Here is a 14,871-nt window from a genome sequence, read left to right as displayed (position 1 = left end):
AGCAACAAAATAAATAATGTATTTTGATCTTTAAAATTCTTCAAAAGCAGTCATTACTAAAACCTTCATAGCAGTTCTGTAGGACGGTAAGCAGGTAACATTCCACCATAAGTGGAATGTAAATTATTTACCCAGCTGTGGAAAGGAGTGCCCTATCAACGGCCTTGTAAAGATATTAAGGAACAGATTTTTTTTTTCTTTTCATAGACATACATTCAAATTTACTTTTAAAAAAAGGAAAAATGTTGTACTTCAAAATCTCATGGCAAAATGAATACAAGAGCAAACAACTACAAAATCATTCAATGCAATTATCTGAGCACTCTTTAAATAGGTATAGGATATAGGCCATGGTATTACTTATAGTAAGAGGAAATTAAATTTCTTTCTTTCACTCTGGACTCCATGTACATAAACACCTGCTATGCACAACAAACTTTATCTGCAAACCCACCATTCAGCGCATATGACCTAATTGACAAGGTATAACTGCATTTAACTGCATGTTGCCATTAGAGAACACATAACCCTTCCATATTTCAGGTGGTTTTTAAACTGAAAATATATGCTGTTGGTAACACGGCAGATACCACGGAGAATTTCTTGTTTAGTCTAAGTAAAATTTAAAATAAAAAATTTAATTCACACACAAATACATTAAACATTAGAAAAAGCAAACACACACAAAAAGCGGTATCTGTAACCACAAAATAACGTACTATAAAGTATCCACATACCATATATACTACCCTCCTAACACTGAAAAATGCACAGGAATAAGTGTTTTGAAGACACATCATCTTAGCCAAGAAAAAAAAAATACAGTTCGGAAAATTAATTTAAAAATTTCTTTGGCTACTTGACGGTCCGCAGGTTAAAAATAGGGGAGCCCAGCTTTTCAGGTAGCTTACTCCCACTCTACTCTTCTTCTTCCTCCTTGTAAACTGCCCATCAGGGCTTAAGCTACATTCTGTTTTTTACCTAGCCTCTACCCACCACTACCAGACTATGTAGTAAAGACATGATGGTGGCCTCCCAGAAAAGCTGGTTTCATTCATCAGCAGTGAGGTGAATCATCACATTAATGCTTTAGCAAATTTGAGCCGTATGTAACGAATAAGTTCTTTACTTCCACTCTGATATTGCATTTAGGGCCACCTTTACAGCTTCCCTTATGTTTTTTCCCAAGGACATAAAATCCTGGGAGAATAAAACTGGATAAATTTTTATGATACACTGTCATGCACTAATTTTACACTAACTGGTTTGTTTAAATTAAGAAGTTATGTAAGATACCTATTGATACAAGCAGAAGTATTAGAGTTGAGAGTGTTTGGGTTTTTTAATATAAAACCAGATTCCTCCAAATACAAACAAGCATTGTTATTGAGTTACAACACCACCAACCCAAACAAATCCAGTAATAGTCAAAATGAAAATAAAGAAACCTTGAATAGTTTTCACAGAATGACAGAAAATCTGTCTTGTGAACACCATGTAAAGTTACTAAAAATGTATTTGCTTCTCTTCCTTACTTTCATTTTTGAGAACTGATATAGGAAGGAAAATGTTTTCCTCATTAGAATAATCCTCAGGCCTACCTTTTATCTGTACCTTCCTCAGATCATAGTATTTTAGTTTAAAAGTCAAAAATTGAAAATGTAAACTTTATTAACTACATAAAACTACAGAAGTTCTTACATTAAAAAAGGACAAAACTAAAGCCAAAAAGAAAAAAAAAAAACAAACAGCAAAGTTCAGCTGCAATTATGAGCTGAATCCATACAATGAGAGAGAGTTGAATCCATACAATTAGCAGCATTACCAATACCTTCTGAGAAATTTAGAAAATATTTGGTGTGTTTCAGTCAATTTTGTAACCAAATTCCTAGAGGTCCACGTGTGAGCATGTAAACAGGAATGAAAAGGGTTAAGTTTGTTTTGTGACTGCAAAAAGCAACAGACAGATATCCTTGGAAACTAACCCCCGCAATATGAATGGGCACTGTTTGTGCTTGGATTCCCTGTCCTAACCCATCAGCAAAACTCAACCCTATCTGTGGACAACATTCCAGTGGGGGGTAATTTTCCCTCAGTCTCTCTATCAAGATCAGGGTTTAAATTTTACTTCTAGGAGTAACCAGAAAAAAAAAAAGATATCATAATTTTGAAGTTTGAATGCATTTCTCAGCCATATACAGTAGCCCAATTGCCACCTCCTGGGCTCACTATGCTCAGTCAGATGTACAAGCACAGTATGCACTTCTGACCTTGCCACATTTCCACAAGTACATAATGCACCTCCGTCTTCTCCCAAAACCTGACATCCAGCCTGGCCCAGTCCTGCAGTCATTTCACTGGGTTTGCACCATCCCAGGTGCTCCTGACCGGAGCCTGAAACCTAAGCACCTCCTAGTTTGGGGTGTGAGAGCCTAGCCACCACACTCCAGCACCACTCTCCAACCTCAGGGAGACTCCTTTTTTCTCCAAAACTAATTTTTGGACTACCTTTAAGGCTATCCGTGTACGTATACCTACATGCACATGCACACAATCACATACGGCAATTAGTGTAGTTCATTTTAAACAATTAATACTTGCAAAACTGCTTCTTATTCTACAATCCCAGCTGAGACTATGTGCTAACACAAGTCTTGATACTAATAGGTCTCTGGACACACACATATCCTCTGCCAGTAGCAACCAGACTAAACCCACTGGTACAGTGAACGAGCTACTTGTAGCTGCTAAACGACACTGAAACTATCGTGTAGTTATAACAATTCCTAATTCTGTTACCGACATGCATGGATTTGCAAAAAAAAAAAAAATCCATATTTTCACTTTACTTTATAAAAATTTCATGTATTCATTAACTGGGCCCTGTGAAGGTCAATTCTTTTGGAAGAACATCTTTCCAATTATTTTGCTGTAGGCTACAGGGTGGTGTTCAAATTGACACACTCATCACTGGACACTTCTAAGCATGAAACATAACAACAGCTGTATACATGTTACTTATAACACTGAAACAGCTCCCTTTCAGCAGTCCCTCTATAACATGATTATTCTGTTAAGAAATATAAATCATAAATATTTCGCTTCACTCTTGAACAAGAGAATATTCTGCAGAGTCTCCATTCAATGGCAGAGGGTTAATGAAGAGCTGATAGTGCTACACAGCAAACTGTAGCAGAAGGCAAAGTTGTACATCCAGTGCAGTTTACTGCCATCAAAAAGGAGCACAACAAATATATTATTCTGCAGAATAACAAAGGGAATCTATCCACCAAAGTAAAATCCTCTTTGTTTTCTTGAAAATAATGACAAAGGAATATTTTAAAAGTATTTTTAATGCCTAAGGGAAAAAATGTTGCTTTTTTTGCTCTATCAATAACTTACTGCAGGTATGGGAAAGTTCTGTTTTGACAGAAAAAAAAATCATATTTGATGTTACCACATCTTTTCATCTAATAAAATTATGATTTTATATAACAAAATGCATCCTAAAGCCACTACATAGTAGTAAGAGGTTAAACTGTAACTAAGAATTAGCAGCTTAAATGAAATTTAGGTCAGTAAATGCAATCTCATTTCGAATGGCAGTGGAGTGATGTACAGAGTGACCGCTACATACTAATGAAGAACAATGCTCTTTAAATGCCTTGTTCCACCTTTCAAAAGCAAAGGCTCGATAAAATTTACCACTTAATTAGACAAAAGTATTTTGATGAGTATATATATATAGTTATTAGACATTATAAGTCTACTTGTCTGCTCAGAAATAGGCCAAGTCATATCATCGAAGCATCAAGGCACTGTTTTGTCCATGTGTTCAGCGTGCCGTGTTAACTTCTCACAGCAAATGAGTAACATTCAACACCCAAGCCAAACTGTAGTTATGCAATACACTTTGCTAAAATATTAAAATAACTGCTTCTTCATACTACAGTACTATCGTCATGATTTTGAACTGCATGAATACCACAGGGTTCTTCGCATAAATTTCTGCTGTAACTTCACATAAATTATCACTCCTTACATAGACTCCAGTTTAAATAGGTCAAGCAGACACGTATTAATTGTCCATACTACAAACAGAGAAAGTCAAGAAATGGGGTTAAACATCGTGATGCCCCTTTTTTTTATTAAGTCAATAGGATTATAAAGATGGAAGGCATATCATCAAATGTTCCTAAGCCCAAGCCTCTTTTCCTGATGCAATCATGCTCATAACGCAAAGTAAAGAAAGGGACTAATAGCTGGGATCCAAACAGAAGATATCAAAGGCAATATATTCTTCTCTTGTCAAACAACAAATGAAGAAATACAATACCTGTTGCTACAGTCCAGTATTTTTAGTATCTCTTAAAGTAAATACAAATATGCACAGGAAAAGCAGTGCAAGAAAAGTAGCACAAAAGGCCTGTGCAGCTCCACCTTCAAAAACGGTCACATACCCACTATGGAGTTAAATTTGCTTTCAATTAAGCTAACAAAAGTAATTTTATACTTCTATGGAATCACTAAACATTAGTAATTACAATTTATAAATCTCCATCTAGGACAAAATCTCTACCCAAGAACAAAACTGGTAAGAAACTATGACCTTTTCTTACTGAACACCCTTCTTCGATTGCTCCTAGCTTTTACACAGCCCTAGCTTTGGGAGGCTTCTTGTCATTGTAAAACCAAATACTGTTAGTCATCCTTAAATGAAATTCCATTATAATAATGACCAGAAAGCAAGAACAACAAAACAAAAACAAACAAACAAACAAAAAAAACAAACCCCAAACCAACAACAAACAAACAAACCAAAACAAAAACCCAAAAAACCAAACTAAACCAAACCAAACAAACAAAAAAGAAAGCCTTTAAAATATTCTCTTGTCTACCAAAGAAAAGCAAAACAACCTAAATGCCTTTTTTCGCCTTTGGATGTTTGTGTCAGTATCATCAAAATGCCAAGATTCTGTCCTGACAGGAAGGCTGCTATTCCTATGTAGAGCTGTAGTCCCAATGTTTTTGTTTAATTTCAACCAACTTGTCCAAGTAGGCCATTTGGTAGAAACCCATAAATGGCACCCAGGGGGTATGGGTTCTTGCTGTAAAGAGGTCAGCTATTTCCTCCTAACTAAAAATAGGCAAGATGAGGGAGGGGAAGAGGGAGTGGAGTTTTAATTTAGCAGATGAAAAAAGAGTTCACAAAATTACTTCCATCTTGCCTCATAATGAAGATTATGAAAAAAAGAAGCTGTCCCAAGAGTTACAAAACCTGCATCATTTTATAGGCAGGCTGGCGTACATAACCTAAAATACCAGGAATTAAAAGAGCAATAGTAAAGAGAATGCAGGATATGGATCGCATGTTATGATGCCCACTCCTCTTCACACAGAGCAGACAGATTTACCAGCGACAGTGCTGCCAAGTGTTAACAACTCTCCTCTCTCCTACCAGCTGAGATCACACCGTGGCCATGGCTGTGCAGATAAGGCACTACAATCGGCTGCTGTTCCCCTGAGTCAGTTTTTTCCATCATTTACCCTCCTGGCTTTTTGTCTCCCTCACTTACTCGCATTACAACCTGTTCAGGGCGAGAACCGTTGTCTACAATATTCCCAAAATGGCCCTGATTTGAATGGAGGCCCCTTGGCACTACTAAAACATAAACAACATCGGTTTTATACAGCATAAATTCTAACACTGAACTCTTTACAGCAGCAAACAGCAAGAGCTAACAGCACAAAAGCACATTTGCACTATCTGTGGCAAAGGCCAGGCTAAACCCTGGGATGGGTTTTCCAGCCTCATCCCCACAATGAACCAAATTCATTGAACGTGTCGCTCAATCCTAAGTGTATCGCACCGCTGACTTATCTCGGACACTGAGAAACAAGATCCAATCTGCACTGAGGGACGTTCTCCTCTACTCCTTCCAAGCTCAGGGATGACAGGCCTTTAACAGCTGCTGCTGACAGAGGAGAAGCCTCTGTTCAGGAAGCTCTCCCAGGAGACATGGCACATTAGACTTATCAAGTGGACAAAAGGTCTACTTCTGGCCCCCGTCATCACAAAAATGGGAAAAGCCCATCTGTAAATCAATGACAGTACCAAACCAACATGAACTTGAGTCCAGGGAGGTTTAGGATGGATATCAAGCAAAGGTTTTTCACCCAGAGGGTGGCTGAGCACTGGAACAGGCTCCCCAGGAAGTGGTCACAGCACCAAAGCTGATAAAGCTCAAGAAGCGTTTGGACAATGCTCTCAGGCACATGGTGTGACTCTTGGGGCGGTCCCATGCAGGGCCAGGAGTTGGACGCCATGATCCTTGTGGGTCTCTTCCAACTCAGCACATTCTATGATTCCATGAAAACTGGGTAAACTGGAAGAGCAGAAGCCTGGCAATTCCAGGTGCAGACATGTTCCCCTTCCTTATCAAGGATTTAATCTATTTTTGCTCCTTCAATACTCTTTTTGTGGAGAATACTTGAAATCGGCTGAAAAGAAGAACCATAGCATAACTCTCAGCAGTGGCATAGCAGAGGACACTGGAGCTACTTAATTGGGTGGGGGAAGGGTAGAGGATGTATTCAGACGACAACTTATCTACAGAGAGTTTTTTTATGTCCTAGGAGACCTGGACAGTTGTACAGTTGCCAGTGTTTGCACATATGCATAATTTTTAATCCTTTATGCTTCTGAAACACACTTTTTCATCTTTTGAGAGAAAAAAACAACCTCAGAATCATAGAATATCCTGAGTTGGAAGGGTCCCACAAGGATCACTGAGTCCAACTCCCGGCCCTGCACAGGTCAGCCCCAAAAATCACACCATGTGCCTGAGAGCGTTGTCCAAATGCTTCTTGAGCATTGTCAGCCTTGGTGCTGTGACCACTTCCCTGGGGAGCCTATTCCCGTGCCCAGTCACCTTCTGGGTGAAGAACCTTTTCCTAACATTCAACCTAAATCCACCCTGCCACAGCCTCATGCCGTTCCCCCAGGTTCTGTCGCTGGTCAGCATAAAGAAGAGATCAGTGCCTGCTCCTCCGCTTCCCCTCAAGAGGAAGCTGTAGGCTGCAATGAGGTCTTCCCTCAGTCTCCTCTAATCTGAACACGTCAAGTGATCTCAGCTGCTCCTCGTACAGCCTCCCCTCTAGACCCTTCACCTTTTAGATGCTCTAGTAACCTTAGATCCTTCTTATACTGTGGCACCCAAAACTGCACACCATATTCAAGATGAGACCGCATCAGTGCAGAGCAGAACAGGACAATCACCTCCCTAGACCAGCTGGTGATGTTTTGCTTGATGCACCTCAGGTCATGGGTGGCCCTCTTGGCTGCCAAGGCACTGCTGATTCATATCCAGCTTGCTGTCAACCAGGACCCCCAGGTCCCTTCCCGCAGCACTGCCCTCCACTTGTTCCTCAGTCTGTCTGTACATTGAGGGTTGCCCTATCCTAGATTGTTGCATAGCTCACTGAAGGTGTTAAAAACTGAAACGACTACAGTAGCTCTGCTCAAATCTCCACTGTTTTTGCCATTATTACACGTAGCCCAAGAGAGGTTTAACGCATTTTTAATGTGATAGCATCCTCCCCCTCTTGCTTTCCCTTTTCCTCCCACCCCCTCTACAAATCTTCTGTGGAAAAGCTTCCCTGTTTTACTATTGCTGCCTTTGAGATGTTGCAATTATTATCTGTAATTGTTTAAGAAAAAAAACCAATGCCAAAACACACACTGGGACAAATCCTGCTCTCTTGCCAACAACATCTGCTATCATGGAATAAATATATTTAGTTCAAAACCTGCCCGGTGTCTCTGTACATGACAGAACACTGACTGCAGGACAGGGAGAGGCCTAAGCCCAGCATGTGCAGTCATATGGTAAGCAAAGTATATGACGTTAAACCTTATATATGACACAGGAACAGTCTCAGTTAAAGGACTGCTAATAAATCGAATAAGGAGGAAAGATATGACGTTATATTTATCACGACTAAAGCCCTTGTATTTATTGTCTACAACTAGATCCCCCCTGGCACAATATATTTATTTGCATACTATTAGCCTAAAACATCAGTCTTGACATTTTAATTTTACACTCTATTTTATTTGAAAACATCACTCTTTTCAAAGGAATATTTTAGGTTTCTGCAGTATTCTCTTTTTTTGGGGGGGAGGCAGTGATGAGCCCCGCCGAACATCCCGCCTCCCCTCCCCCACCGCACACATCCACATCCACACTCCAAGGCTCGTTTGTCAGGAAAAGAGAAACGCCGTACGAATCCTCGTGGAGAACAGCGAGAAGCATGTTAAGGCAACACATAAAGGGAAGCCTTTATTCCGTGTAAACGCCGACTTTGAGAAATTAATATACAAGCCGAACTTTTAGGGTGTGGCTTGGTGTTTTCCCCCCTTGTTGCGCTGTGCAGGATGCCTGCCCGAGAGCCCAACAACATATCATTAAATAGGTCAAGGGTCACTCGCTTTACATCACACCACACCAATATTCAGCCGCGCACCGAACCCATCTATCAGCCCCACCGCCGAGATTGAGCCCGCACGAAAAAAGGGGACCCGGCTCAGCCCGGTGACAGAAGCCGGGGGCAGGGTGCCCACGGGCCCCGCCGCTCCGGGGCTGGGCACGCTGGCCCGGGACGTGCAACAGGTCGCAGCCCCGCAGCCCCCGAGGGGCTCCCCCGCACCCCCTGCCCCGCCGGCGGCCGCGGGCTGGGAGCGGGGCCGGCAGAGCCCGCGTCTCCAGGGGGTGGGAATGGGGGCTGGGGGGCGAGAAGGGGGAACTTGTTTACCTACTTGGAAGTAAACTTCGATGTAGGGGAGCGACCGGCCCCTCCGCCCGCTGCTGATTCAAGCCCTGGCGATGAATGGGATCCCCTCCCCCACCCAGGCTCTGCAAACTCCACACTGGAGCGTGAATACCTCGCATTCCCCCCAACCCCCCTCCCCCGAGCATTTGTTTTTTTTTAATTAAAAAACCCACAATACTACCTCAGAAGTAGGGAGAAACTGCCCCACCCCCTCCCTCCCCACGCCCTGGGGTCGCTCTGCCCGGGGGCAGATGCAAAACAGCCGCCACGGGCACGGCAGTCCCACGCACACACATCGCCTCGGCCCAAAGAAAACACCCCTAAAATCCTCGAACAGACCCCAAAACCTCCGGGTTCAAAAAAACTTCGTCATAACAAGCAGTGGCTGAGCGACCCCCTCCCCCCCGGGCGGGTCAGGCTGCAGAGGGGGCGCCGGGGGCAGCGGGGCCCGGGCTGGGCTGGGTTCGGGGGGCTGCGCCGGGGAAGCACTGGCGTGAGGAAAGAGGATGGGGGGGGAGAAAAAAAGGGAGGGGGGGGAGAAAAAAAACACAACAGGGTCCCCGGGATGAATAATCCGCCTCGGGAACTCACCTCGCAGCGCAGCGGGCGTTAAAGGCACAGCTCCCGCTCCCGCGGGCGGGGAGAGCCCCAACTTCTGCGGGGGGCGGCGGCGCTGCTGCTGGCGGAGACTTTTCCTCACTTGCCGCGCATGGTGCAACTCCTCTTCCCCCGGGGTCCCGGCCAGCCTGCCAGGAGGCTGCGAATCCCCCCTCGCCACCGCCGCCGCCGCACACGCCTCCTCCCCCCCCTCCCCTCCGCGCACAGGCGGCACAAGGAAGTCCCGGAGAGTGGGAAGGGGGAAACGGAAAGTTTTGGGGCGGAATGGGGGGGGGGGGGGGGGGGGGGTTGCCGGGGCCGGTGCGGGCGCGCGGCGGCGGCAGGAGCAGCGCCGAGGGGGAGCCACAGCCGCGCCCGGGGCCGCCGCCACCGGGCGGGAGCGAGGGAGGTGACGGCGGGGGAGGGGGCGCACCGGGAGGGCTCGGAGGGCCGGGGTGGGTGGGGGGCGAACCAGCCGCGCCCTCCCCCACCCGGGTCGGTCCCGCACGCCGGGACGCGCGGCTCGAGGAGGCGCCGCTGCCAACACCCGCGGGGGTGCCCCGGGGTGGCCGCTGAGCCCTCGCCCCCGCTCTGCCTGCGGTTGTGTTGTGCTTCGACACCCCCGCAACTGAAACAACTGTGACACACCACGCACACACGGAGGGCAACCCTGCCCTCCCCTCCCCCGCCGGTGCCGGCCCGGCGCGGGGGCACACGCGGTGCCCTCTCGCCCCCGCGCACGTTCGGCCCCCGCGGGACCCGCTCGGGCTGCGGGGGCGGTTGAGGCCGGTGGGGCGGCGCTGCCCGCAGGTCACCGCGGGGCGCGCTCCGGCCCTGGGACGCGGCGGCTCGTCACGGGCGCAGTGCCCGGCGGGGAGGAACGGGCAGCGCCGCGGGAGCGCTCCCCGCACCGCACAGCGATGCTCCCCGGTGCCCTGTCCCGGTCAGCGCCCCGGGGGGCGGGCGGGCTGTGAATCAGCACAAACGAGCTTTACTGCTTTATCGCCGGAGCGCAACACCCGCGGGGCACCAACGCTGCGGCTCTTCAGCCTCCAGCGCGCCCGTCTCCCACGCGTGTCCCCGTGTCCCGTCCGTGTCTCCCCCCACCGCCCCCGGGCGGATGATGCAACGCGGCTCCATGTGCTTCCCCTCCCCCGCCCGGCTCCCGTTTTTTTTCCGCCTGGCGGGTCACCCGGCGACTGATTGATTCTCCTTTCGCGCTGCCCAGTCACTCGGCGCTGGAAAGTAAATAACAAGTTGACATCATTACCGAGCTCCGCAGGGCCCCGCCGCTACCGCACCGCCGCGAGTAGCTGCGCACGCCAAACCGCGCCGCGCCCAGCCCCCCGCACACCGCGCGGCCGGGCCGCTGCTCCCCCCCTGCCCCCGCCCCGGGGGGGACCGCACCCCCGACACGCCCGAGAGGGGCCCGGCCGGGGCAGGGGCCGCCCGGCTGGTTTTGGCGGTCTTCTTCTCCTTCCCCTCCCCCCACCCTCAACCCTCCCCCCGGCCTCATGGCTAATGTCATGCAAATAATAAGATTATCTGGATGTTGCCGGGATGTCTGCCTCGGTGGGCTCGTCTCGGTGACAGCCAGACTCACGCCGCCCCAAAAGTCATATTTATTATTGTGGTTTGCTGTTTGTTTTTTTTAACCCCCACATGACCTCTCCACTCTTTGTTCTCTTTTGGTCTTATTTTCACATTAAAAGGAATTTCACGCTTGTTACACATTTAGCCTAAAGCCTTCGAATGTACTGTCACCCAGTGTTCTTATGGAAAAATACGACGTCATCCAAGGCAGGACAACAAAGATCGTTGCTACATATATTCACGTATGTGTTGAAACCAGAACTCTTGATTCATTGGGAAATGTTACTGTGGGCTGATGTGATTCATTTTCATATTCAGAACCTCGGGACTGTAGCACAAGGCCATCAGCAGTCAGACAGACATACATACAAACACGTCTCTCCTTCTAAGCAAGCTCCCATTTGCCTTACTTTTTTCCAAAACAAAATCTACATTTCATTTTATTACTTGACAATGTAAACAAACAAAAAACCCTCCCCAGATTCATAGTGAGATGGCCCAAAATTTTTGGCTCTTGTGCTTTTTATTTATTTGCTTTCTTTTAAAGTGCTATGGGCTTACAAATGAGGTAAACTCATCAGAAAATGGTCATAAGTCAAGACTTGCAGAGCTTCCAAGGCGCAGTCGCCCAGCAAGGAAGTTGAGACCATTCTCACTCCCGCACTCTGTGGGGGGTGATTGAGCTCTCACCCCTCCATGAGGCCCAGTCCTTGCTACTCAGCCTGACAAGGCTGGCTCAGCACTGTGGCAGCAGCACAGGAGGGCTGCGTGGTAAGGAAGCAAGCTCTGGTGAGAGGTAGCGCTACAGGTCCTGGCACAGCCTTCTGAGCCATGTATTGAGTTTTTCACTGCTGAGGAGCAGCACATGCTCATCCTACACTGCCTGGGTGCTCTGGCCATGTACCTACCACAGTGTCCAAACCTCCGGCTCAGAAAGCCACCGTGTCCCAGCCAGGCACCCGGACAGCTGGTCCCAGGCTGGCCAGGGCCCAACCAGACCTCCTGGTCTGCTGAGCCGGCAGGGAGACAGGCAAGGAAGGCTGGGGTGGTGGGGAACTGAAGGTACTGTGATGGCAAGGAAATGAAATTGCAACCTCATAGGGATACAAGGAGGCAACTTTTTTCTAACTGGGCACAGCCCCCACTGTCTATTATCAGCAGAGTGTAAGTCAGTCCTGCAGGAAAGCAGTTCAAGCAGGAGATGGCGAGTCTGAAGGGCTGCATCTGTCTCACTTTCTGAACTGGTTCCTGTGGCCAGGAACCCTCTGCATACAGCTGTGTCTGAGCAGGGGCAGCAGCTGGTGTGGTGTTTGCTACACCAGGAAGCCAGGCAGGCTCAGCTATCCCCGAGGGAGAAGAGGTTAAATATTGATGTAATGCTTGCCGAGAACTTAAAATTAAGTCTATCAAGGCAGGCACTTTTTTCAAGCTATGCTTGGCTAAGAGGAGCTGCAGAGACCCATCAAAAAGATTTTTTTTTTTTTCCGATTAAAATGAAAAAAAAACAAACGCAACTATAAAGTGATAGTAGAGTAAAATGTAGAAGAGTGAATCACTACTCTGGCCATTGCAATAATTTTGGCCTTTGTGTAACAACAGACCCCAAAGTGGCCACATATGAAAGAAATCACCATTTTTTTAAAGAGCCTTGTTTTTTCAGTTTCATAACTAGTGATGCCACAACGATGATCAGTGGCAGTGCTTTGGCCCTGCAGCTCAAAACGAAGGGAGACAGAGCTGTGGTTTCTTACCCTCATTAAAATGGAAACCCTAACCTGAAACAATCAAAGTCAAGGGCCAGCAGGGTTGGCCTACTGGGGAGATAATGGGATCACAAGACAAAATATTTTGCATTTTACAAGATGAAAGCCATTGTTATTTTTCTAGTGCTTCATCATCTTGTATTGTGTTGGTAACTGTTCCTATGTTTTCCCCCCACACCATGTTTTTCTATTCTCTAACTAAAAGTAACTTCTCTTGAATAAATTAATAACTCAAAAATTAAATAATTCTTCTGACAAAAAAAAAAAGACCAAAAAGAAGTGCCTGAAATGCAAACTAATTATTTGCTCCTGTTATGAACTGTAAAGAATGCGGACCTGCCAATTAAGTTTTTAAGACATTTCATATACAAACTTTTGATACAATAGTGAAAACTGGTGTTTTAACTTGAAGAGATGCCCCAAGAGTGTTGGGATAGAGGTGCAGGATGCCATTCTTCTGTTGCAATGTGTAGATATCCTATGAATGGAAATATGACATGGTAGGAACTGGTTCTGCCACGCTTACAAATATGTTAAAGATAAATCCCTAGCTTTCCTATTCTGAGATGTCCTGCCAGACTATTTGTGGTGGGAAAGTAAAGACTTTTAGCACATTATTATTATTACTATTTAGCACATCTGTGGCAGCAAGCTTTGACTTCTATTTTGCGAGCATCTTTACAGTATTTGATATTCTTCAGGTAAATGTTCTCATGGATTCACTCATGCGAGCGACTGCTTTGCAGCATCAAAAACCGGTTTCTCATTTAGCCACTTACTAATACCAAGAGTTTCAATTTTAAAAGGAAATTCAGATTGACTAAGATATTTTCAGGAATCAAGACCATACTGGTATTTTTTTTCTTCACATATTACTTCACTGATATCTTTGAACTAGACTGAAAGCTTTTGCTTAACTCACAAACACTTGTACAAGTAGACCCCCTGAGTAAAATGACATTATCAGAAATAAAAACGCAAAGTGGGAGACCTTGTTTCAAAGTTTTTGGAATGAGGAACCATCAGGGTTTTTTTGTTTTTGCAAAGCAAGCATGGTCTGATCCTTTTTCTATCCTATTTCTCTTCATAGTTTGCTTCATGTGGCCTGTAATACCTGCACTTTGTAGTGATAATTTTTCATCCACCCTTTTGAGATGTAAAGATCTAGATTCCTCAGGCTTTAAAAGAAATTCAATCTAATCTAATAATCTCTGATAAGAATTTTGATGCTATTACACTGCTGCAGAGATTGCAAACAGGGATGCACTATTCATAGTTCCTTCCCCATATGCCATTATACAATCAATGCCCATCTGCTGCTCAGGGATACTGAGTATTAGGTAAGCATCACAGCAAATATATTTTTTCGTCTTTGTATAAGATGATAATGTATTTGATGATTTTTCCAAAGTGCAGTTTCAAAAATCTACCTAAGTCAAGGCAACACTCCTATCTACTATATGGAAGATATCGTTTGGTATGTGGAACATGTAATTGTTATTACTTAAGGTAAAATAAATCAGAAACTTTGATGTATGTAATCTATACTCCTCTGATCTATTTAGTAGGCTGACACACAGGGCTGAGTTAGCAGTATGAGTCCCTTAGGATCCTCAGATGGAACTGAGATTTTTTATGTTGCTCTCATTTACTCTTAGAGACAGTTTGGCCTCCTGCCAGTCTGGAATAGAAAGAAGAGAGGGGTGATCTTCTCTTTCTTTGTCTTCCCTCATCCATGCAGTGTTGCATGGTCTCAGCTGTGCTGTCTTGGACAGTTTATCATTTCAAATCTTTTTTCCTCCCATGAAAGATTTTTAGAAGAGAAAATAGTTCTACCTAGGAGCTGGCTGCAGAGAGTGAAGCACCTAGAGAGTGAACAGGATCAGTTCTCCTGCAGAGAAGCTAGACTTACACCGAGGTTGTGCATGGATGTGAGAGAGGTTAACCATGTATCATGACCCTTAGTTGCTCAGGTATTTCTGGAGGTGTATGAATCCTGAGCATTATGATGGCACTGTCAGATGTCTCCCCTGTCCTGTGAGGATAATCTTACCCTCTGAGACCAGCAGTAGGAGCAGCCCTGCTC

At 45.6% G+C, this 14,871-nt stretch overlaps 1 protein-coding gene across 2 annotated transcripts in view; it reads right to left on the bottom strand.

Annotated features, from left to right (window-relative positions):
- TBL1X (transducin beta like 1X-linked) overlaps nt 1-9,716 on the bottom strand; it is a 198,166-nt gene extending 188,450 nt beyond the window's left edge. For both annotated transcript variants that reach the window (XM_017812276.1, XM_017812274.1), the window contains exon 1: nt 9,424-9,716. The gene's annotated coding sequence lies outside the window, so the exon portion shown is untranslated. The remainder of the gene's footprint in view (nt 1-9,423) is intronic.
- Between the last annotated feature and the right edge of the window lie 5,155 nt (nt 9,717-14,871).

The sequence above is a fragment of the Lepidothrix coronata genome, unplaced genomic scaffold (assembly GCF_001604755.1).
Source record: "Lepidothrix coronata isolate B3197 unplaced genomic scaffold, Lepidothrix_coronata-1.0 Scaffold35, whole genome shotgun sequence".
Taxonomy (NCBI): domain Eukaryota; kingdom Metazoa; phylum Chordata; class Aves; order Passeriformes; family Pipridae; genus Lepidothrix; species Lepidothrix coronata.
Note: the sequence above shows the minus strand (reverse complement) of the source record. Positions and strands in the feature narration are given on the sequence as shown.